This window comes from Macrobrachium rosenbergii, chromosome 3, assembly GCF_040412425.1.
Source record: "Macrobrachium rosenbergii isolate ZJJX-2024 chromosome 3, ASM4041242v1, whole genome shotgun sequence".
In the NCBI taxonomy this organism is placed as follows: Eukaryota; Metazoa; Arthropoda; class Malacostraca; order Decapoda; family Palaemonidae; genus Macrobrachium; species Macrobrachium rosenbergii.
Genome location: NC_089743.1, coordinates 21,680,877 through 21,708,697, shown reverse-complemented (window position 1 = coordinate 21,708,697; position 27,821 = coordinate 21,680,877).

The following is a 27,821-nucleotide window of genomic DNA, read 5'->3' as shown; positions in this document are numbered from 1 at the left end:
TTCCCTAATTATCAATTTTTCTAAAAAAAACGCCAATTTTCCATCTTTTTACACTGGGTTTTGGGAATTATAGTAAGAACTACCGAGCTGAGTTGATTGTCAGGAAGGTCAAAATCTACACAGATGTATCTCAAAACGTGAAAATGATATGACGTAACGCGGCCAAATCATCCCCTTGGGTTCGACAGCAACCAGAATTTTACTGTCAAAGTACTGCGTACAAAGACTACCTAAAAGAGAGGATAGGGAGCTCCCCATCCTAGAAACGAATTTTTGTCTGTACAAATTTCCGTTGAAATAAAACACATTATTAATTACTCAGAGCTTAATCTCCTTATTTTTATTTTCAGCCCCCAGAGGATATGGCCTTCGTAAGGGATTACTTTTTCATTCAGGAAATTCAGGATGCCGTTTATAGGGACCTTTGTGAATAATGATTCCACGTCCATCCCGGCGATCTTTATGTTTTTTACTGGAATATTTAATCTATTGAATTTCTGGCTAAAATCCCCTGCGCGCTGTACGCGTGCGACAGGGAAAGTATAAGGGAAAGGTGACTACAAATCCGCGGACCATTCTGATAAATTAAACATGGAGCCTTTACAGGGCAATTTGAAATGATTGGGAGGCAAGGGAACACACCGTCCTTGTGGGTTCTTGGGAGTTTGCATAAACATGGTAAAAAAGAGCTAATTGCCTTAAGGGTTTCAAAGAATTTAAAGTCTTTTTAACCGTTGCCTTTTTTCTCAGTGATTTATAGAAACCAGTTAGAATGGTATTACATAGGTCTTTACTGTAGATAGCTCCTCATGTGTCTCCTTTCGTGTCCTATCTGGAAAAGCGATCTTTCTGCCTTTGTCAAGTTTGGTAATAATAAAATTATCCACTGTTCGTTAAGAAAATGGCTCTACAAAACGTTCTGGAGATGGGATTCTTATTACTTCGTTCCAAACCAGAGAGTAAAATACCTTAACACCTAATTTCCCTTTTCAACATTATATATCACTTCAAATATGCTTATTATAAATATCAAACTCTCTCTCTCTCTCTCTCTCTGTATATATATATATATATATATATATATATATATATATATATATATATATATATATATCTATATATAAATATCTATATATATATATATATATATATATATATATATATATATATATATATATATATATATATATATATATATATATATATTCCACACTAAATGTTCGTGTATGTAAAATCTCTTGGAGAGTTAGACAGGGAAGGCAAATGGAAGGGAAACGGATAAAATTTCCAAGGAAATTCCTCTCAAAAAGAGATAATGTATTCACTCTTGGAGGGCTTGAGAAGAGCATATCCTTTTCCCAATAAGCCATTTGCTTTTATTATTTATCCAAAGGCAATTTGGAGGCCGCTCTCTATCCCGATTATTCTCTCTCTGTCTCTCTCTCTCTCTCTCTCTCTCTCTCTCTCTCACACACACACACACACAAACGAACCCGAAGAGCGTAACCTATTTCTCTCTTAAAAACACAAACGCACAAATCACACAATCCTCTCTCTCTCTCTCTTGCATACAAACGAACCCAAAGACCGTATTCTATTTCTCTCTCTTACAAACAACACACAAACAAAGCACCCAATCCGTCTCTCTCTCTCTCTCTCTCTCTCTCTCTCTCTCTCTCTCTCTCTCTCTCTCTCTCTCTCTCTCTCGGGGAATACATTCACGTCTGCCTTTTTGGTCCCACCCCTAGGACGCGTTCAACTTAAGCATTTCGTACCCTGAATGATGGAACATATCAAACACACTACTTGGAAGGTTCTTCAACCGTAATACGTAATCTTGTATTTGTTGTTACATGATGTAAAATGAATTCATATCTCCACCAACACTGCCTTGACAAAAAAAAAAAAAAAAAGAAAGTGGATCATGGAGAGAATCCGCCGTTTGATAAAACTAGAGAGAGAGAGAGAGAGAGAGAGAGAGAGAGAGAGAGAGAGAGAGAGAGAGAGAGAGAAATGTTAATTTTTGAGATGAAACACAGATTTCTTTATCGAATCGCCTTCACGAGAAGCTCTGATAAAAAAAATTTTTTGTAATGATGAAATAAAACTCCACCTACTCAATGTATGCTTAAAACGGGAACATAATCTTTTTCAAAGGACATTAATACCTGGTCCTCTGAATGACGGTAGATGATGTAATTATATGTATTTCCATCACGAATTAACCAGAAAAGAATCAAATTAAAAGCTGTCGTAATGAGGCGTAGTCCACGAAAGAATGTTATATTTATATAAATATATACATATATACACATATATATATAATTGTAAATATATTTATAATGTATATATATACATACATAAAATTATATATATATATATATATATATATATATATATATATATATATATATATATATATATATATACTGTATTTATACATATATATATATATATATATATATATATATATATATATATATATATATATATATATATATATATATGTATACACATGCATTATACATATGTATATATATAAATAGGTGTGTATATATGTATATATTTATATATGTATATATATACATTATAACTATATTTACATAATTATGTACAGTATGTATATATATATATATATATATATATATATATATATATATATATATATATATAGACAGACAGATAGATAGATAAATAGACAGCTCTCAAGTAGGACTTGAACTCGTGTCTTTTCAGTTGAAAAATTAAAGCATATAAATATATATATATATATATATATATATATATATATATATATATATATATATATATATATATATATATATATATATATATATATATATATATATATATATATATATATATATATATATATATATATATATATAAATGACAACGACGCACCGATTAGCACCATCACTCATGTTGAATGCAACGGGATCCGACAGTTTTTATTGAAATACGCCTCCTATATGTCCCAACATGCGAATCCATTCTCCATAACTATAATGGAATGCAAAGCGATGTATACTTACGCCATAATCCTGTGTTCCAACTGTTTCATTTTATGCTCTCACCTAAAAAAAAAAATAATATATATTACTTATTAGTTATGCTTCAGTTACAAAATGCTAAGATTTTAGCAAATGGAATGAAATACAACTGTTTTCATCATTATAGCAGAGTAAAACATAACTGTTTCATCATTATAACAGTAAAACATAACTGTTTTCATCATTATAACAGAGTAAAATATAACTGTTTTCATCATTATAACAGAGTAAAACCTAACTGTTTTTATCATTATAACAGAGTAAAACATAACTGTTTTCATCATTATAACAGAGTAAAACATAACTGTTTTCATTATTATAACAGAACCTGAATTGGTTATAAAATCATACAAAAAAATATATGTACATGTCAGTATACATAGCATTAAGATTTCTAATGTAAACCTTCACACACACACACACACACACACACACACACAGAGAGAGAGAGAGAGAGAGAGAGAGAGAGAGAGAGAGAGAGAGAGAGAATTATTATGCAAAAATGACGAAAAAAGGGAGAAAATAATCCGCAACTCAGCCGATACAGCCAATTCTAATTATCAATATTCTCCTGCAGTTCGAAATTTTCTAGTCTCGAAAAAAAATAAGAGAAAATAAAAATATAAAAAAACAAATGAATTAAACAAATTCAAGCAGAAAAAAGACAGTACTGGTTAACAAACCAATTTGGAATTTTATAGAAAGTCCAAAAAATGTTATCTCGAAATGAAAGAAAAAATTAAAGACTTCCTATTTCATTTCTTTGTTGAATAAATTTTTATACATATCTGACAAGATATCAGTGTAAAGAATGAATAAAATATAAACAAGTCAGTTCATATGAAAACGAAAAAACTTCCCTTCAACATACACAGCATTTTTTAAGTTCCATACTACATGGCCAAGCACTTTTACAGTTTGGATAAAAACTATAAAAACAGAAAAAAGTATTGACTGTTTAATTATAGGGTGAAATTTTTTTCAGATGCCATAAAACAGAAGAAAGAAAATAGTTTATTCTTGTCTTTTCACTTTCTACAGGACACAGAAGGTAGAAAGTGGGTCTGCCCCCTCTCTTCTCTCGTCCACACAGTACTTATCTTATTCATACGTTTATCTGCTATATTCTGTTATATTAAGACTAATGTATTAGAGAGGGAACACCAAAGTCTATTAGGAACCACATAAAAACTGGTTTCTTAATTTATTGATCTTTTATGAATATTTTCCTAATGGCTCCATAAAGAAAAGGATTCCTCTTTTTTCGGAGCTAAAAATTGTCTGTTATCATTGTATCTCTAATGGGATGTTCTTTTTTTTTGTTTCATTACGCCTCAGATGAAAGACATGCATAATACCTAATTTTAATAATGGGAAATATTTCTTCATCGGAATGTTCACGAGAAGAAAAAGCTTTTTTTGTCCTATACTGCCATAACAAGTTCTATTTTTGCATTATCATTCACTGATTAGGTCAGCAAAGGCACAACTGATTGAACTCTGACTTCTCGTGTGTGTGTGTGTGTGTGTGTGTGTGTGTGTATGTATATATATATATATATATATATATATATATATATATATATATACATATACTGTATATATATATATATATATATATATATATATATATATACATACACACAACTTCCAACATTAGCTTATTCTCATATCGCGGTAGGCGGAAATTCTCAGAAAGTCTTTACGGGTGAGGCTGGTAACCGCATGCCTTTTTCGCTTTATCCCACCCTCTCTCTCTCTCTCTCTCTCTCTCTCTCTCTCTCTCTCTCTCTCTCTCTCTCTCTCTCTCTATATATATATATATATATATATATATATATATATATAAATCGTCTCCCGCTTATAAGAAGTGCTCTCCGGCGTTGCCCCCACCCATTTCAGCTTGTATTTAAGGATTAGGCAGTTAGTCCCAAACCTTCAGTCTAACGCATACCTTATTCCGCACAAAATGCCGAAAAACAGAGAGCTATACATCTGAGTCGCACTGGATGTTTTAGAGAACCCTTAATATAGCAGCAGTGTCACGCAAGGAACAAAACAATCAGTAACCCTCCGTCCTCGCCCAAGATTTGAACCCTAGTCCTTTCGCTACCGAGGGGAGACTGCCGTGGTACCGTTTACATCGCAGAGCCCATTTATGACATGCACCTGTCACACACATCCAATTAAGCTAAGAATAAATCCATGGTAACGTCACCACCACCACGAACAACTGGAGAGAGAGAGAGAGAGAGAGAGAGAGAGAGAGAGAGAGAGATCCAATTCCGTCATACCATCCCGTGTCTAAAACGATGACAAATATTCTACTTCGGCCCCGAATGGTCATTAGGAGGGCGTTAACAGGCCATAACGGAGGCCTTTAACTCACATGAAGACCTGAAGAGATCGCGTATGACGCATGCTTACAAACTCGCAATAAATCAAAGAAAAAGTAACGCAGGAAAGCAAACGAAACGTACTGAGCCAAAAAAGAAAAAAAAAAGGAAAAAATACAGTGTAATGGATGAATCTAGCCTACATTGGCTGCTAAACGTATTACCGAGACAAAAGCCTAAATAAACGAAATACGCGGATAACACGTTTCGCCTTGCTAAAGAAAAGCCCTTTTACTACGAGCTGCGTTGGTATATATGGATAGGAAAGTGTATGGGAAGTATTCTGAGATTTTTTTATGCTGAAACGACCGCAACGACTGGTCAGTCTAATTACTGAAGAATGCTGCCGTGGTGGCAGTGTGCGGTGCAACCCGAGCACTCCCCGAAGAAGGGTAGTGCCATCGGGCCACCTCACTCGCTGCACTGTAGGCATTCCTTAACGTTCTCAGCAGCGTCCCTTCGGCCCCTAGCTGCAACCCCTTTCATTACTTTTACTGTCCCTCCGTTCATATTTCTTCCCTCTTACTTTCCACCCTCTCCTAACAATTGTTTCACAGTACAGCTCCAAGGCTTTCCCCATGTTACACCTTTAAAACCTTCTTTACTCTCAAATTCCCTTTCAGCGCTGAATAACCTTATAGGTCCCAGCGCTTGGCATTTGTCTATATTTTACAATCCAACACCAACTTGAGCACTGTTACCGTAAGACATGTCAGTGTTTTGGAGTGCAAATTTAATATACATATACATCATGGGATCCTCTTTTCCAGAAACCAACGGTTACCACGCTGTTCCCACTCTGTGCAGTACCGAGAACACCCAAATAAAAGCAATCTCACCGCCAAATGGCAGTAGGTATAGAGTCGTCAGCCGCGTTCACGTACTAATACTGCAGGACACTACAGGCAGAATAAAATATATGAAATCTTCGCGATATTGAATGTGCGTGGGTGTGGTAAGGAGGATACGTGTGATTGTCGATTTAATCAATAGAACGCTGGATGTCTTGGAAATCAGAGAGGCAAAGATAAAACAGCAGTGTGTGTGATGAGGAATGGGAAGTACAGAGAGTTATTGTATTTTGGGTTTCTGAATGGGCGAATTAGTTACAAATATGTTAGTTTGACGGTTCTGTGGCTAATTTTGATTGTGACAGGAGAAAGTTGGAAAAGTGAGAGCACCTGGGTTTAGAATAGAAAATGTTTTTTGGGAGAGTCCGAATATCTGCCTAGCTGGGTTTGCAGAAAACGAAAGGCTAGTTTACCGGGTAATTTAAATGTAAAAGTTTGGTTAAAGAGACAGATGGCATTGTTGCTAGGCATGGAATTACTGGAGTAAATGAGAATGGAGGGAAGCTTGCGAAATATGTTTGGAAGAGGGCTTGACCGTTTGGAATATATGATTTCTCAGCGAGAATATTCATTAGTGGAGGAGCAAGGAGTTTATTTGAAGTTCAACTGAACTATTGAAGAGATCAGGTACACAAAGATAGGAAGCTGGGCAAGGTAGTCAAAAGAAAGTGAGACACAAATAAAGCATATAATAAAATAGAGGTGAGGTGGATGTGGCAGAGGGTGGGAAGAATTTTACTGCGACACATTAACGAGGAATGAATCTCCGGATAAAAGGCGTAAATGGAGAGATGCTGTATGAAGTGAATGCAACGCTGGATTACTGGAGTGACAATTTTGAAGAATATATTAAATATGGAAGATAGAAAAGAGGCAAAGTTGAATGATGAAGAAAAGAAAATTAGCGAAAGTCTGTAGTCATAACTGTTGAAGATATCTGGAGGACAAATAAAGGTTAACTAAAGGAAAGAAACCAGCAATTGATAGTAATATTAGTAAGATGACAGAGTGGTTGACCGAGGGGTTGCAAGGTATATCTGAATGATGGAAAGGTTCTAAATGAGTGGGTGAGAAAAGCAACTGTTCTACTGTAAAGGTGACAGAGTCCATTGTAATAATAATAACAGGGACACAATATTTCTTAACATACTAGGGAAAGTGTATGGTGCTATTTTGATCGAGAAATTAAGACCTGATGACAGGACTGATAGAGGAAGAATATTGACAATGGAGGGTATAGCATCAAATGTTTATTTTGGAACAATGCTTGACAGTAAAGTGAAGACTTACGATGGACGCAGAAAACCTTATGATAGAATCAATGGAGAGACATGTGTTGAGAGTATATGGAATATATAATATTGGTAATTAAGAGCATAAGAAGAATTCAAAGGGCGAGAAATGAAGAAATATGTAAAAGAATTGGTAAACAATTAGTTTAGGTGAAAGGGTGGATCAGTACGATTAGGGATGGTATGATCGTGCAGAAGAATGAAGGACGGTAGTGAAAAAGATTATATAAATGAATAGTGTTAGGAGAGAGAAAGAGGATAGCAAGCGATTACTGTCTCGATTATTCCCCTTTCAGTGATATATATATATATATATATATATATATATATATATATATATATATATATATATATATATATATATATACATGACTACAGTCTACCCCAAAGCCAAATCAAAGTCCTTCAAAGAAGGCATCGTGCTTACCCCATACAAATGGGAAAACAAGCACGTTAAAAGAAGAAGAAGAAGAAAATATATAAATATATATATATATATATATATATATATATATATATATATATATATATATATATATATATATATATATGTGTGTGTGTGTGTGTGTGTGTGTGTGCACTGAAACCAGGTTTTGTATGTGTAGACACACTCTGGTTGTCTTGTCTTCATGTATTTTCAATTAATTAAGTTTACCAACTATTTTCATGAGGCCTGGGTAAATCTGCGAAAACATGTTAAAAGGTGAGTTAAAACGATAACTCTCGTGACAGACAGGAAGAGCGTAAGACTTCGAGAGAGCAGGCAATGACTAATTCTGCGCAGCATTCATATTCCCTAATCCGAGTCCATCACCGTCATAAAATTCCAACGAACTTTCGACATGAAGAATATGACCGGTAATTGAAGTTTTTTAGTCAGAATCAGGGCAGAAGTAAATTCATGATTTCGAGAAAATTTTGCGAAAGAAAAAGTGGGGTTTTCTTTCTATCTTTTTCTTTTTTTCAGTTTTACGTCAGAAAGCGAAGACTTCTGGAATTTTATTGCATTTTATTATTTATTTGGGTTTCACTCCAAATAACATATTTCTGAGAGCTTCATCATAACGTCGTCTAAGCCATTGCAATGAGAATATGGGGACGGAGGTATTTTGAACTTTGATGAGTGATAAAGACATTCATTTCAACGATGTACATTAAGATTGGGCATATCGCCTGCTTAAGATAAATGCAGTCATTTTCATGGCTAGTATTGAGAGAGAAGTATGCCCACCCAACTGAGTAAGGTAAAGGCTGTGGCATTTCCATTCCTAATATTGAGAAAGCTACTCGCATCCAAAGTGAGAATAACAAAATCAACATTGCCAACAATTCTTAATTTAGAACACATAAACTTTTCGAATTGTTAAAAATGAAGTATTGCACATAAAACAAGTCTATAATCATTGCCGACGAATGTGTATTCATGATTTTAATTCTTTTCTTTATCAGTAACAGCATCTGCTGTTCTACAGGTATGTAGCATATCATGACCAAGATATACTCAAAATATCTACTTATACACTTAAGTATATGATTTATCAGTTTTTCCTAAGATTACTAAGAAGAGAAATATTCTAAAGTCTCATTTCACAACAGATTAGTGCTCATCAAACTTTTCTATAGATGGATCACGCTTCGTTAGTCTGTCTGTAACAAAATCTCACTATTCTTGTCCTACTTATATTTGAATCGGTTTACTCAAGGAGAGGTGTCTATTCTTAAGTCTAATACTATAGCATAGGAAATCTTTCTTAACAAGTGTTATTAAGAAAAGTGCAGTGTCTAAAATCCATAACATCGAGTTGGTTGGGGCTAAACTTTCCTCTGTACAAAACGAATTCCCTTGTTTTAGCTACAGGTCGATTCTCAACTCCTCCCATCTAATAATTAATACGCCATTATATGGGCTGGTTTTCAAATGAATGGACGGAAATATCATCAACATTGCGCATTCTGAATGTATATGTACATGTATGTTTATATTGATACGGGCATTCGTTAATTTTGAATGCACGTACAAGCTCTATGATATAACACAAAGTAAAATGTTGTGAAGTTCAAGCAGGACCACACAAGTGGGAAAACAGGAGTGGTGAAAACACTCCCTGCCAATTAGCAATTCGCTACGGGACCCACTCTTGCTCTAGCGACTCCACCTCTCTCGTTCTTAATGTTCCTCCATTGTATTTCCTTTCGTCCAACTTTGTGCTGTTCTACGATTTCCATTTTCCAGCCACACCTGCGACTCGGACGTCAACGGACATTAGCGAAGCCGGCAAAATCTAACGGTAATCGCCCACGTTGACCTGACACGAGACTGGGAAAAGGCGGGAATTTGGCAGCATATAAGGATAGAGGTCAAGGGTCACGAAGCAGTTCGTAGCAAGCCAGCAGCCAAGGCAGGATTCTTGTCGGCTGGTCTTCCGACCATCCTCCCTTCTCCTACAGTCACTTTTGTTGTGTCCAGAATCCAACCCACCAAAGACCCCTTGTATTTGATGCAAAGTCTGGCATTACCATCAAGACTTCTCATCCCCAGGACAAAGGTACAGTTGGATTTGGAATTATTCAGCACACATTCTTTTACTATATTTCTATTGCTCTCTAATATTCACTCCCTTGCAACCTCCTTAAGAGCCTAAGCGAAGTGGTGTAACTTTTACTTGTGTAACATAAAACATAAGTGCTTCTCAAGTTTGCATTTCATTTGTTCTTTGAATGATTCTCCCTCTCAGCCTTTAGCATACCCAAACTAAACGTCTTACTTGTTAAAGCAACCAAGTGATAGTGCAGTTCTGTATTACAGAATAGGCGATCGTGTCTGCTCCCACTGTGCCTCTTCCCTACGTCTACCAACTTTGAGAAGAGTCCTTCAAGAGTTGAAATCTGAAGATTTATTTAGTTTTTGTAAATACGCTGCAAGATCCTGGTTACTTTTAATTTAACCTTAAATATTTTCTTATAATATAGCTAAGTTGCTAGTGGCACCAGCTTGCTTTTTTAACTAACGTAATCACAGTGCCATGGACCTGGTACTTTAAGCTCCTGAGAATGTTTTCTTTTGATTTTGTGTAATTATAATTTACTGAGTGAAATCTTGAGTTTCCCTTAAAATCCATCTAAATTAACTTTATACTGACTTCAATTAATCTGGATACAAGTGTAGCCCTCCTTTGTTAGATGCAGAATTATCTCAGGTAAGAGTATGTAGTACGTTGCACGGGCACACCTGTAAGAGTGGCGACCTTGCCAGGATCATTGCAAGCTTTGTTGCACATTGCATGTTGCAATCATTGCAACATTTACCCCCCACCCTCTCAGCAGCGTAGCAATCAGCTTTGGCTGGCTAAGTCTGGGAAATTGCAGTAAGAACGAACCTCATAACTACCTTTAGTGAATTTATTTTGGCACATCGTGGACAGCAGTACACAGCATAAGTATTCTCATTGATTTTATAATGCACAGTGGAAATTACTGTGTCTAAGATGTTTGTAGCGTATTCGAGGGTGTAGGAAGTCGTTCCTCACCTGAGTTCATTCATTTGTGAGAGAGACCGTTGCCACATGCGCATATATTAGTAATATTCTGTCGTTATTGCATGCTATTACGAGACCACAAGTCTCTAGTGATTCGGGATTATCTAGGAAGTGCAGTGATAACAGTATCAAGTGCTAACGGTCCGAAAAGTGCACATATCCCCCCTTGAAAATTTACGATACCTACTTAGCTAGGAAAACGTATCTAGCAACTCGTCGTGTTGGCAGCCAAATTCCAGTCTCACCTCGTCTCTCCTCTCAGTTGTTTAAAAACGTTATTTGTTCTTGCAAACTTTTAGTCCATCCATCTTAGTTTCAAACTCTACCTTTTATGTAAAGTCGTAAAATTAATTCTAGCTTAAAACAACCACGAAATCATCCATACAATAAAGTAATTAGCGAAAATTGTACTCACATTCCTGCGCCAGCAGTACCGTGTGAAGGCTGTCTGCTAGTGTCTGGACACAAGACGGTTGTAGCTAGACTCTCTGTCTACCCATTCCCATAAGCAACTGCCTCAACAGGCTTTACTTTTGACAGTTGTCAGCCGCCATCTCATGACCGATCTAACGTGAACCTTCACCATCACACGCCACTTTCCAAAGTCATTCAGAGTTTTTAAGTAACTGCAAGACCTTGTATTATTATTCGCTATATCATTATTGATATTACTCATCTATTTCCCATGCGGGAGATATCAGAACTCTTTACACTTTTAATGAGAACAGTATATTATTCTTTATGTTCCGTAATCTATGACTGTGAAAATTTACACTGGTATACAAACCATATTCTGCTTTACACACTGATCTGCAACGCCAAACCTCATTACGCATAAAGCTACTATCTAGATTTCTGCCTACCCTTTAACCTCAAAGGGAGATTCGTATTTTACTTTATATTTGTGACACGTGCATTCGCAATGACTGTGTTTCCATGGCCCGTTCTTGATTTGGTGATTGTCAAGAGCCAATTTCCATTCCGATTTGTCGGACCAGATTCCTCAGCAATTTGCGTAACCTGACTTGATCAACGAACTCATTTTTCCCTGCGTACGTTTGTCGTGGGAGTCACGTTCCATGGAACCCGTTACCATTTATAGCCTAAGTTTCAGCATTCGCGCCCATCACGCCACTTGAACTTTACCATTACTTATCACATAACCTCTGCACTGACATTGGTGCCTGCCCGTGGGCAAGTTAACCCGTGTTCTTTGAACACCACCTTACAAACTTGTGCAGTAAGGTGTGTGTGCAAGTTCATAACATTCTTGTGAATAACACTTAATGTCCTTCGGGACTCCCATCAAATCCTGTACTCTAGAACAACCTAACCTCACACCCGATCCCACGGGACGAGTTCGCACCACCGAGTGCCACCAACGTTCTTTCGAACACACGACCACGTTCCTCGGAACAAAAAACTCCGTTGTTCGTGAACATCCTACATCCTACAGGACCAGCAACCTCATTCTTCGTGAACATCCTACGTCCTACGGGACCAGCAACCTCGTCCTACGTGAACAAATCCAACGTCCTGTGGGACCCATACCAACTCCGGTTCTTTACGAACAAACCCACGCACTATCAGTGCCACCAATCTGTTCTTTAGAACTGCTCTCTGCACTCGACGACGACCATTGCCACGGATAGCGCAGCCTAGATCATCACGAAGTTGGCATATTCTGCCTGACTTCACCACAAATCCACGCACATTGAGTGCCACCTTCCCGTCTGCTTAGTTGCACCTGGGATCCTATATATAAATATATACATATATACAGCATATATATATTTATATATATATATATATATATATATATATATATATATATATATATATATATATATATAGCCTATATATAATATATATATATATATATATATATATATATATATATATATATATATATATATATATATATACATATAGATAGATAGATAGATAGACAGATAGACCGACATTGATTTTTCGTAGTTTTTCTTTTTGGGTATATATATATATATATATATATATATATATATATATATATATATATATAATATAAATATATATATATATATATATATATATATATATATATATATATATATATATATATATATATATATATATATATATATATATATATATGCACACACATAAAATATTCATTTTAAGGCAGTTGCTGTGAGTAATTAGTCAAACTAAAAATTTGCGCCTACGATCTACGTTAGGAATGACGTTTCGCTTCTCTGCGAGAAAAGAATACAATTTAGAGAAGACCTGTTTGAGTGCGTCTGTTTTCCGGAACTTAATTTATCCACTACTCTAAATTATAAACAACTTGTTAACGATGCTAACTCGCTCAAAATTACCATATGATGAGATTCTTATCTTTTCTAGGTATACTGACCTAATTAAGATGACCCTTCTGTTAAGAGTAGCGTCTTATTATAATTAAAAGTTTCCTTTAGGATAATCATGAAGAAAATAAGTTTTAAAAAATAAGAATCCCTTACTAACTCATGCGAAAGAAAAGAAAAAAGAAGAGAATTTTCATAATGAGCTACAGTTCAAATCATGAAATATCATAGGTATTTTATAAAACTTACAACCTGGTGCATATCCCCTTCTAAAAGAAGAAACAAGATTTCTCTCTCATAATCCCGGAATGATTACAATGCATTATTAAGACACTAAATGTAGACAAGAATGAAAAGGGTCCTGTTACTGATAAAAAAAAATGAATAAATAAAAGTTTGTAAAAGTGGAGAGCCCTCTAAGCTCTTTCATGGATCAAAGGATTCTACCTAAGCGAAGTACTTCCAGTCGCCAAGAAAATTTTCCTATGTAAATGGACATTCCCGAAAATGATACGCGCTTTAAGTGTTCTCGTAGCCACCAGGATATAACGTTCGTTTCCTGGTCTGGAAACCAAATTATAATATAGTGTGACTGGAGATTGTGAGCACGGTTACCAACTATTTTTACAAGTCCTTCATTTCAGTTACACTGACAAGTCTAGAATGATGTGTTTTTCCATCGCGTTTCCCAGAATATGATTGGTTCCTATGTTCGGAGACTGAACCAGCCTGAATTGTAATGATTCTAAAATCTTTGTCAGTAACACTGTATAATAAGAGATAGATATAGTATAATAAAAGACAACTAGTATAATACAAGACAGATAGCAGTATAATCAATCTACGATTAAGTGCACAAAACTGTGTCATTACTCTGACCTGATAGCTGCCTAATGAATACCTATCTTTCGAAAAGCCATCGTTACTGAAAGAGAGAGAGAATGAAAACAAATAGATAAAAATTTCACCTACAGGTACGCTACGCCAACAAATCTGTCACTGCATACATCGACAAGAAAGATCAAAAGTAAATATTTCAACCACACAGAGCAGGAGGTTTCAAGACGACCAACATTTTTGACGCAATATTTTGCACGTCAATCATTTTTCACCTTTCCGTGCACTTGCATCCACAATTTCCACACCTGCACACCTTCATTTTCCAGACCGACAGAAGAACCTATTTCCCGTATATAGTGTGACCCATACACCTACCTCGCCTCCTCCACCCTCAAAGGTCATGTTTTCAGTTTGCCGGCCTGTCTGTCGGCAGAAAAGAATGATGAGATATAAGCGTGGATCCGAACCGGGATCTGCTGTCCCACATTAGTTTTGAAAGAAGATCCTTATATTGTTATCTGAAAAAATTTTGTAATGAATGAAAGTGGTCTGATCGACTTACAGGACTGCAACTTGCTCGCTTGTCAAGGCATACATTGTCCAGTGGCCCCCCTCCCCCACCACCAGCACGCACGCACGCACGTGCACACGCACACATACGGGCACAAACATTCTGAGGCAAGTTGGCAAATATGACAAATTGATGATGCATAAGTTTGCTTGAAAATTTTTGCATCGGTAATGCATCAGAGGCTTTCAATATTATACCCTTGAGGGCCTGGAGGATCAAATTTTTTGGCGCAATGCTAAACAAACCAAAATAAACTAAGAATGCCATATTACCGTACGATCGATATAGACTGAAAAAATTAGAGAGAAGGAATAGGTAAAGAGAGTACCTTAAACCCAAGAATGAACCCAATGGTAAACATAAAACCAAAATAGTTCACTAAACGAGAATTCAACATAAAGCAGCTTAAAGCTAAAATATGGAAATAAAAATCGATTCTCGTGAAGCAACTTGGATGAAGTCCGTGACAATGGAAGATTCTACAGATTAACTCTAAATCCAAAAATGAGGGAAGAAATTGTTTCTACTACGTAATAGAAGTATGCTAGGAAAAAAAAAATGACTAAAAACAACATTAACTCCCTCACAGTCCGAGTAAACAAACAAACAAAAGCATAAGAAGGACATGACGGATACGTAATTGCAATTCTATAACGAAAAAGATTCACGGAAAGTAGAATTTATGTAAAAAGTGTAACTGCAAAAAGAGAGAAGGACATTGGATGCTGCGCCGTAATTTTAAAATCAAAATATGAAAATGAAGTTGGAAAGTTGGAATCTAAGAGAAAAATTATAATAAAACATATCCCCGAAAGATACTTAAAATGAAGCTTTAAAAAAGGAAAAATAAGGTATTTATTTTTAAAGTGCAAAGGAAGAAGAAAGTGGATACTTCAAGCAAATTGAGAAAAAAAGAAATGGAGAAAAGATAAAAAAAAAAATAGCTAACAAAGAGAAACAATAAGGTACACCAAACAAATATAAAAAAATGAACGAGAGAAAGGGACTTAAGAAAAACAAATATAGATGATAGCAAAGGGGAGTAGAGTAAACAACAGAACTTAAAGAGTTACGCAAAACCACGTATTACCATGACACACGTAATTTCACATTTTTTTTAATATCTCCCCCAGTTCCTTTCTCCAATGTGATGACTTCCGATACTCTCCCCGGCAATTCCCAATTTCTTTCCCCTACTTGAGCTGCTAGGCCCGAGTTCGAGTCTCCGACCGGCCAATGAAGAATTAGAGGAATTTATTTCTGGTGATAGAAACTCATTTCTCGGTATAATGTGGTTCGGATTCCACAATAAGCTGTAGGTCTCGTTGCTAGGTAACCAATTGGTTCTTAGCCACGTAAAATAAGTCTACTCCTTCGGGCCAGCCCTAAGAGAGCTATTAATCAGCTCAGTGGTCTGGGTAAACTAAGGTATACTTAACTTTTCCCCTACTTGAGGATTCGGCCGTGTTGACCCACTATTTCCAATTCCCGTCACAAGCGTGATGATCCAGTGCATTTTCACCCATGGTCCTCGTTTTTTCCATCAAAGTCAAGAATGCACACGAAGACAATACAGTGTCCGTTCAGTTGCAGAAAACATGGCCTAGTGACCTTGAAACCGTAATGATGTTAAAAAGATATGGCACTGTTGCAAAAACATGATTTTTAGACTAGTGCCTGTTCTTAGCAATGTATAACAGAGCGATAAGTTCTTCCCATCGTAAACACACATACTCAACTTTATTGATAAACGTCAAAGTCTGCAGAACAACATATCTCAACCAGAACTGTTTATCATATAAAAAATCATCGGACGGAAAAAAGTTAATATAAAATATTTTAATAAGGACTCTACCATGAGAAAAATGGATCCAAAAGAGGAAGAAAAAATTCCATTACACCGAAATTCCTAATGGTTCATCAGTGCAAAGTATTACTGTTAACTGAACAGATTTTACTGAGCGTCGTGGATGACTTGCATCCAGCAACCAATAATAACGCACCATTCTCTCACCCCACACACACAGCTTATCTGCAATTAAGGGAACTTGCTATGCAGTGATTTCAAGGAGAGGAAGAGAGCGATACCGACTTCAAAGGCCTGTTTGACTCTAATAATGAAAGACATAAACGAACCGTTTCCCGTTTGCAGGAGGCACGATATACGAACGTTGCTTAGATTTTGACAATGGAATGAGAGAGAGAGAGAGAGAGAGAGAGAGAGAGAGAGAGAGAGAGGCTGAGCATATGCAAGAATATGAGTATATATATGAAAATGAATGTGGACATGAGGGCAGGCAAAAGCAGCAGGAGCAGCAAGACTCATCATCAGCAGAAGCACCCAAGAGCATCATGGTGCAAATCAAGTTAATGATCTCATTTTCGTAATATTAAGACCCTAACGATCTCCTGGTGAGGCTTACGAGTGGGGGAATGTTCAGTAGGGGAAGGGGAGGGGGTCTGCAGTAGGGAGAGGGCGGGACTTGGGGCGGTGGTGGTGGAGGTAGGAAACAACTCGATTTATGCTCTATGAGTGAGGATGTCATACCGCAATCAGGTTCACCTTTAGTTCAGAAGGAAAATACATTTGGTGCACAGTATAGTAAAATGACGAGGAAATACATAAGTATTACTGAATAGGAGGAAGTAGGTAAGAAGAAGAAGAAGAAGATGGCGAGGAGGTGGCGAAGGAGCAATGAATAACTCCTGAGCTGAGATAAGCTAAAAGCAAAGGGCCCTGTGTAGCACCATTCATTGCAAGCATAAGCTGCGAGGGAAAGAAAGGCGCGATAAGGGCGTATTAGTATGTCACGCGTTATCAAGAGCGAATAAACTATGTATGGTAGGAAGGAGGTTGAAACTATCGGCGAATTCACAAAAAAACAAATTTACCCGATAATGGATTCACGCTTGATTGTTGCAGTTTTGCTCTAACAAAAAAAAAAAAAAAGTAAAATTTGCACTTTCCTTCTGACAATAAAAAAAGAGAGAAAAGATTGCAGTTATGTTCTTGGCAATGAGATGTGAGTTTTTTGATACTAAGAAAACTGCAGTTCGGTTTGCACAAGATAGTTGCATTTCTGCTTTGACATAAAAAGGCTGCAGCTATATCTAATGACAGAAAAACTTGCTGTTCTACTTAGACAAAGTAAAAGTTAAAGTTTGTCTTGAAATAAAAAAGACCTTTGTTCCGAAGTGAAAATATGTGCCTTCTATACAACTGTGCATTAAATAACAACACTACGAGTACAAATTTTTCTGTTTTGATTGGATACGAGGTATTCATGTACTGTATGTGAATAAAAAGGCAACTGAAAGAAGAAAATATAAATGAAACTTATCAGTAGACCTCCTATCAGTTGATAAAATATAAGACATGGAAATGAAATTGGAAACTAAAGGATTAGGTAAAAGCCACGTTATTTTTAGACAGAAGTCCTTGACATACCTAAAAAAAAAAATACAAAATTAGATAAATTGATTGCAACGACTTTCACGACTTTCGAATACAAATGAATAAGATAAACGTTAATTACCGTTTTCAGTACGCTACATTTAATAATTAAAAAAATACAAAAAGTCCTAAGATTATGAATCAACGAAAAAACAATTAATACACGGATATAAAACCAAGACTTTGTCCCATTTCTTTACCTTCTTTTCGCTCCTCACTAACTATTGCACCTAAACTTTCTAAGCCTGACAACTGGTTGTAATCCATCTCAGAGCGACTGGTCTGCAAAGCACAAGTACCCGCCGAATTACAAATTAATCGTCTATGTACTGCAGTGATTGTCTGTGCAGCAGTTTACAGTGTTAACAGCCTACGAAGAGAGAGAGAGAGAGAGAGAGAGAGAGAGAGAGAGAGAGAGAGGGGAGAGAGAGAGAGAGAGAGAATGGCTTCCTCTAATAGAACATTAATACCGACCTTTGAAAGCGAGGCTAAAATTTCAGTTGTCCACGTTTATCGCAAGGGTATATATAATTAAGAAAAGACAAAAAAAAAGGACAAGATATAAAGACTCTAATCCCAGGTCGCTTACCGAAAAGACTTTCTACTGGGTCTTGGGGAAAGTGGGCGAGGGGGGGAAGGAGTGCGGAGCGAGTTTTCCGTGCCGAAAGCCATTGATAACACTCCGAACAAATTCCGACGTCTTGATAAGAGTGTTTTAAAATATTATGACTCACTTTCTTTTCTTTTTCTTCATTCTTCTTCTTACGATCTCCAACAACGAAATCAAGATCCATGAACTGTAAATATGGAACTGGAATCCTTTGATTTATTATTCATTATCCTTCCCAGTTGGTACAGTTTTATTCCGAAAAAAAAAAAATACACACACAGATAACTTCAAACGATAAAGGCAGCTTTTGTAACAGACTTGGCCCTCGTTCTTCAAGATGGCTGCATTTAAACAGGTTAAAAAGGTATTAAGAACATGACTGAAGCAAAGCATTATAAGCTCTATACACAGACATATACGTAGCAAAATGCATGCACTATTTATAAATGTATGTATGAATATGTATCGTGAGCACACAAATTCATACACAGATATAAACAGTTACACATTATACAACCAACCAAAACTGACAGACAGACGTAAACGTGTATAAATATATACATACACAAACATACATACATACATATACACACACGTGTGTGTATATATATATATATATATATATATATATATATATATATATATATATATATATATATATATATATATATGTGTGTGTGTGTGTGTGTGTGTGTAATTTTTATCACACCGTGATTTATATACAATCATGAAGCTACAAATGTCGCTTAATATCGAATTCACGCTACCTCGGGATATCTCCGTTGGAGAATTGTCGCCGAAGGGGAATTTATATAAGTGATAAATGAATTGGAATCGTCAGGACACGAACCCGTGACACGAAAACCTATTCAGCGACTCCAGTGGACGTTAACCATTGAGCCATCAATATATATATATATATATATATATATATATATATATATATATATATATATATATATATATATATATATATATATATATATATATATATATATATAGCTTAGTGTGAGGAGTCAGGAGTCAATCCATACTTAAAATCATCAATGAAGGGCAGAGGACACAGATATACAAGCTGTCTTTATTCCAACGTTTCGTAATAATATCAAATTGATTACATCATCAGGGCTGCTAAAATAAAAAAAAATAAAATTCTTTGTAAAATCGTAAAAACTATATTAAGAATTGAAAAGCTGAAAATTATTCATACAAAAATTTCAGAAATGTACACAAACATTAAAATTAAAGAACAAAATTAAAAAAAAAAAATCATTACATTAAAATGAAAGGTAACAGAATATACAGTAAACTAAAATTGAAAACTATCCGTGAAAGGGGTTACAGAACAAAAGATTAAGGACCGTCCTAGAGGAGTGACAGCCTTAAACCAAACGTAAACATAAATAGAAACAACACAAGTCAGGATAAATATAGATGAGAGGAGGACGTGTGAGTGTTTAACGACGGAACAAGTTGTTTGATAAAAAGTGATTCCAAACTAACAAGGTCTTGAGGGTTGGTGGTATGGCCTAAAATGTCGAAGTCTTTATTATCAATGTGTGTTTTACAAATTTTTGAGTGATTTCTGATATTGGAATGTTCCGGGTTTGAAATTCTGCTACCTGTACGGAAGCTTACGCCACGATGAGAATCGATACGCACCATAAGGAGTCTACTGGTGGATCCCACATAGGTCCCTGTTTGACATTCAGGGCAAGTATGTTAATGTGGCAGGGAAAAAAGGTATCCTGGCGACGAACTATGGAAAACTGTCCATGGAGAAGCGGATGTAGCGACCATGGGAGTACTCAACCCCGCCCCCCCTTTTTTTTTTCTTTTCAACCGGTCACATTAGAAAGAATATTGAATTAAAGCTCAGATAGAAATATTGACACCAACACACAAGCAGAATGGCCCAAGGAAAATTGAAAATAAAGCACACATGTGCAAAATGCAATGTTAATAAGTGGTGCGTATACTACAAAGAGGAATGCGCATCAAAGCTAGGTAGTCTCAGTATCTGTATCTCCTGTCAACAAGAACAGGAGATAGCTAAGCTGAGGAAGGAAGCAGAAGAAATATGAAAGGAACTAAAGGAGCTGACAAAGGATAAACTCGAAGGCAAGAGAAGAGAAGAGAAGACAGGATGGAAAAGGAAACTGGAGACCTAAGAAGAGAAGTGATAGACCTTAGGAGAGAGAAACAGGAATTGAACAACGACATAGTAGAAAACGGAAAGAGTATAGTGGAGATCAGTAGACAGAAAGTAGAGGGGGTGTTTGGGAGAAGAGAGAGAGAGAGAGAGAGAGAGAGAGAGAGAGAGAGAGAGAGAGAGAGAGAGAGAGAGAGTTTATCAGATGTCATTCAGAGTTATCATGGGCAGCGCCAGGTTGGTCAGCTAGTATATATATATATATTATATATATATATATATATATATATATATATATATAAGTATATGTATATATATACACAGTATATATGTGTATATATACTGTATATGTAATGTGTGTGTGTGGTGTGTGTATGTGTGCGAGTGTGTCTGTGTCTGTCTCGTTGTGCGGTGTGTAAGTACGCATATGAATATATGTTAGGGTATTATATACTTATACATACATACATACATATATGTATATACATAAATATACATATATATATGTATATATATATAATATATATATATATATATATATATATATATATATATATATATATATATATATATATATATATATATATATATATATATATATATATATATATATATATATATATATATATGCATGTATCACATCATTTAATAATTAACACGCACGATAAGAAAAACACACACACAGATTGTATATTATATATATATAATATATATATATATATAATGAATGTATATATATATACGTTTATATATATTTGCAGAGGAAGCAAATCTGCTGGAACATTACCTTTTACTGCGATTACCACTAGAGCCAAATTCCATTACAAAGAGAGAGAGAGAGAGAGAGAGAGAGAGAGAGAGAGAGAGAGAGAGAGAGAGAGAGAGAGAGACTAATTTTCTAATAGAAATGATTTACGGCCATGCCTTCATATCAATGTTAAATAACAAATTACACATCGAAATTGACCTTTTGTTATGAAATGTCCGGAATGAATCAGTGTCTAAAAAGAGGAGCGGGGTATTATTAATTTGCAATCCGAGAGGGAGGAGATGGCAAATATATAGGAAATAACTTCATTAGAAATTGGGGCGTTTTGTTCCAGAGAGATGGACGGGATATTTCCTGACAGAAATAGGGCATTGTATTATGCGTATTTAAAATTGGATCTGGGTAATTTGGGGAGGAAATAGCAAGAGATCATTCGTAACGTGACACACAGGACGTACAATTTGTAAAGGAAATGGAGAGGTAAAATAATTTGCAATCGAAAAATAGGAGATAAAATAATTCGCGAACGAAAAAATGGGATGAAGTAATTCGTAAAGGAAACAGGGAATGATATAATTCTCGATGGAAATAAGGGGAAGGAATGATACGTAAAGGAAATCTGGGACGAGATCATTCGTAATGTAAATCGGGGATAGAATATCGTGCAAAGAAAATGAAGATGAAACTATTCGTGTTGGAAATACGGGGATGGAACATTCTACTAGGGAAACAGACGCACTGTGACGGAGATTTACCAATGGACTTAGGGTATGGAATAATTCGTGACGGAAAACTGGGAACCCATAATCAATAAAGAAAATATGGGACTAGATCATTCCCCAAGGATATAAAGGAAGGATAATCTGAAAAGTAGGAAGTTCGGTTGATAATTAGGATCTTAGTTCATTTGGAACGCAATATTAACAACCGAAAAAGGATAATCTGGATATAAGTAAAGAAATATTTATAATGAAGGGAAAATTAATACATCATGTAATAGGAGATATAATTTTTAAATAATGTATGAAATATGGAAAACAAACCAGTAACTTAAAATGTTCAAAGAATAATCAAATATTTAAAGCCAAAAAAGGATAATGCGGATACGACAAGTAAAGAAATATTTATAATGAAGGGAAAATTAATACATCATGTAATAGGAGATATAATTTTTTAAAATGTATGAAATATGGAAAGCAAACCAATAACTTAAAATGTTCAAAGTATAATCAAATATTTAAGGTAATAAAATTTATTCCTTTCAAGATAAACAGATTAGAGACTTATCTCGCAATAACAAACAACAACGTTTACCCCAAAATTCTGAAGGAAGAAAGGATTCTTTAAAAATCAAAACAGAAATTGATTTAATTCTTACGTCAAGGTAACTGATGACATGCATTATGCAAAGGGCAGATGAAATGTTTTACATAAAGGGAGATAATTTATAACTTCAAAATTTGAAAAGAATGGTTAGTAATTCAAAGTTGTTAAGGGATTCTTCCTGATTCAAAATGTATAAAAGATAACAAACAGCCGGGAAAAGGAAATATATTTCATAAGTAAAAAGGCGCAGAACAATTCACATTTTATATACACATCCACAAACACATATGTATGTATGTATACATGTATGCATATATATATATATATATATATATATATATATATATATATATATATATATATATATATATATATATATATATATATATATATATATATATATATATATATATATATATATATATATATACATACATACATACGTATATATATATGTGTGTGTGTGTGCGTGTGTGTGTGCTTTCAATAGTAGAAATTTCTTCTCATCTTCTTCCTCCCACCTGACAGCTCTATCCAATTAGGTCTGATTTTTCAACTCTTCTGGTGCCCACAGTTGCCACTCACTACCACGTACCATTCTCTCAAGGGTTGTGCAAAGAACATGCAGAAACCTTCTCCACCATTATCTCATCTACTGTACATATGAAACGCCTTATTTCATCCTGCCATCTGCCTCCCCATATTTCACTTACAGTAGTTACATTCTCAAATCGGTTTTTTTTTTTTTTTTGAAGACTCTCCGTATGGCAATACAGATTATACTAGACTAATGTATGGTCTTACTTTCGTATGCAGTTTCAGTCTACTTGAGTTCCATTATTTGATTTGCCTTTTTTTAGCCTTTACTTGATTTCTTATTTAAGTTACACTACTAGATATCACTGTTCCTAAATATCTGAGAGATTCAACCTCCTCCATCCTTTCTCCACTTAATGTTAATTCATCCCTCATTAATTCTGTTTTTATTAGATTTATTTCAATTTCAGTATCTCCACAATTATGATACATTGTGTTAAGCAAGCTTTGTAAATACTGTGGTGTTTTGCTGAATAAAACAGCATCCTCAGCAAATTATAAGTCCTATCTTTCTGTCGTCACTCCGATTTAAATCTTCTTTTCCACCTCCGAACATTTTTTTTTTTAGTATAAAATTCGTGTGAAAAGCATATAACAAAGACGAAATAAAATTCCCTGCACATCGCTATTTACTGCAAACTTACCTGACAAGACTCATTCGACAGTTAATTTTAATCTACTTTCATGGATACTTTCAATTAGCTTGACATATTTAACGAAACAAAACCCATCACAAGGGATCTGGGGATTCAATACGCCGCAGTATTATGTCTTTGTGTAACTCCTGCCCTCTCTAAAACAAGCCTGTTCATCTCTTAGTATTTTATGATTTTCTATCTACATTGTGCAGAAAATGAGCATACTCAATATTATTATCTTCGTATACACATACGGTTTGTGTACATATATCAGTTAATATCAGATTATGCGCTATAGCTGAAACGTATTTAACCTCGTCATGGTAACGTAATGTGAAGCATTTTGCTAAGAGCTAAAATGACGAAATACCATTAAGTAGGATTTTTTTTTTTTACAGAATTCTTAGACAAATAAAAAACTATTGTGTCAACGTAGTGAATATTAAGACACTTATTCACAGAACGCCTTGACGAGCCCAAATATTACACTGAACTGCTAAAAAAAGTCTTGTTAAAAAAACTAACGGTTCCTCTGGAGATCATTTGTCTATAAGACTGTATCTAAACTTTATCATTATCGAATCGGATCTGTCATTGGCCAGTGCCATTAAATACGTCTCCTGTGGTACTGCGCTATCGGGTCTCGACATTTCTTAACTATTATAGATTTTTCTTGTCACTTTTTCCCTTTTGTGTTCTTCGAGTTGTCAGTCCTTTTTATAGGGTTTGTGTGAGTGTGTGTGTGTGCATTTATATATATACAGACATAATATGTCTTAAGGTAAACTGAATAATATATATATATACATATATATATATATATATATATATATATATATATATATATATATATATATATATATATATATATATATATATATATATATATATATTATTCAGTTTACCTTTGGAATAGCTTCCACCCAAAGGAAGTTATATATGTTTAGTGCGTCTTTGCAGGTCAGGGTCCGATCCTATGACTTATGGGTTTGATACAGAGGTAGACATGCGATTTATTCACTATACAATCTCTTGATGGTTGAATGGATAAGTCGACTGTCGACCGAAGAACCCAGAATAAACACACTTGGTTTAAAAGATACACCTAATTTTCCGCGGGAGGGGGGGGGGGGAGAGGGTGCTGGAATTCTAGTACAAGACCACATGAACCCATAATCAATTTACTGCACCAAAGAAACGTCCCAACGTTTTCAGTTTCTCCTCTAAGTTAAGTATACCTTAGTTTAACCAGACCACTGAGCTGATTAACAGCTCTCCTAGGGCTGGCCCGAAGGATTAGACTTATTTTACGTGGCTAAGAACCAACTGGTTACCTAGCAATGGGACCTACAGCTTATTGTGGAATCCGAACCACATTATACCGAGAAATGAATTTCTATCACTAGAAATAAATTCCTCTAATTTTTCACTGGCCGGTCGGAGAGTCGAACGCTGGGCCAACAGCGTGCTAGCCGAGAGCTCTACCCACCCCTTCAATGAAGAACAGTTTTTCCTCTAATTACTTGCACCATATGCCACTTCACACTAGAGAGAACAGTAATCGCATGGGAGCTTCATGTGGGCGACGACGAAGCCCACGATTGCAAACGAGAGTTATCTGAAAGTAGAGCAGAGCGCGCAACACTTGACCACCAGGTCAGTCCAACCCTCAGGTCAAACTTATTAGTTCAGTTGTAGATAAAGGGGATTTAACAAGTACAACTTTGGACGCATGCTTTTTTTCAAACTAAAGTTTTCACGATACAAAAGAAAAAGTTCTTTCTATTATCGAGACATTTCCATACCGTTTTCCTACTTTCTGTAGCGTTCGGACTGTGCTTACGAGGACGAGACTTCTCCCACACAGCACACAGTTCTCCACGGAAAGAATAAAATTTTAAAAGGTTGTGGATCATTGCCTGACATCTGTAATATATATATTTTACATTCATGCGACCTTAAGTATACATTACTTTTAGCAGTAGTAATATTCATCTTAATTCCTTTTGTCTTTAGGCAACTAGTAATCAATGTCATTAGCTAATTATCTAGGAAATAAGGTTAATGACCAATTTCGTTCATTGCTGCAAATGCATGCATGCATATAACCATTTACACTAGAGTACAATATAAATCTCAGCTCCAACAAATATAAGTTATAAACCACAGATCTAGAACGAAAATATTCATATCCTCCAAGCAAGTCTCAGTAAAAAGTCATGAGACCCTAAAAGAAAATACCCATGCCACGTGGAAAACGACAGCCACGAAAAATCTTAAACATTATCCAAAACCTTAAACATTACATAATGCCAAACACGCGAAGAAACTGAAACTTTCAAGATCCCGAAAAACAGACAAACCACGCAAGGAAGGATAAACATTTTCTGCCGCAAAGGCATATGAACAGCGACAAGACAACTAATACAATATAATCACCAATAAATGAAAATCGTCACAAATGAAAGCAGTTTAAACCGGCAACCTCTTAGCAGAGAGAGAGAGAGAGAGAGAGAGAGAGAGAGAGAGAGAGAGAGAGAGAGAGAGAGAGAGAGAGATGCATCTTAAATAAATCACTGTTAATTAAAACATTCAAGTATTTACAAAATTGTGGGGCTTTTTTTTTTATAAAGGACTTTTTATCCGTGCTGCAAAGGTTTCATTATGAGAGGTTAACTAAATGAAAGATTAATTGCTACCTGCTGGTTCAATAAGGCAATCTTCGGGCATTTATTAAAAGACTTGACTCATAGTTCGCTCACTGAAAATGAAAGTTAAATGTTTCCGTTACAGACCACCGACCTGTTGTGCTCACAATAGAGTAACACCTACTGTTTCACTACAATGACTACACGATGATGGTAATGGGACATTAAGTAATTTATTTATTGTGATATAGAAACATAGGCAGGAGAAATCCAGAAGCCTTTAATTCCTGACAGGATTTTAGAAATACTACGGATCAATGTTTAGATCCCAAAACTAACTTGTAGCAATTAAAACAAATCGTGTCTGACAGTTGAGTTACAAAATAATACATGCTTCACCGAACGCATTATTGGTTTTTAGGTTCGGAAAGTAATTTCATTCATATCAAAGCTATGGTCACACAAACACTTTTAAGTTGTCTGTTATTAATGTTTTTTGTGGCCTCATTGCATTTCCTTTCAAAAGTTTGCGCTAAAAATGTTCCCAAATGAGCCAAGCACGCCATCTTACGTTTTCCGAATCGTATAATCCCCTTCCTTTCTAGAGGCGAGTCGACCCAAGGCTTCCTTAAGAGTGCCCACCTATTTTTAACCTTCTCTTCTAAATTTTTTTCCTTTTCTCTTCCAAGCCTAAACTACGTAACGGCATTAGGTTGATCGTTCTATAAAAAAAAGGAAAAAAA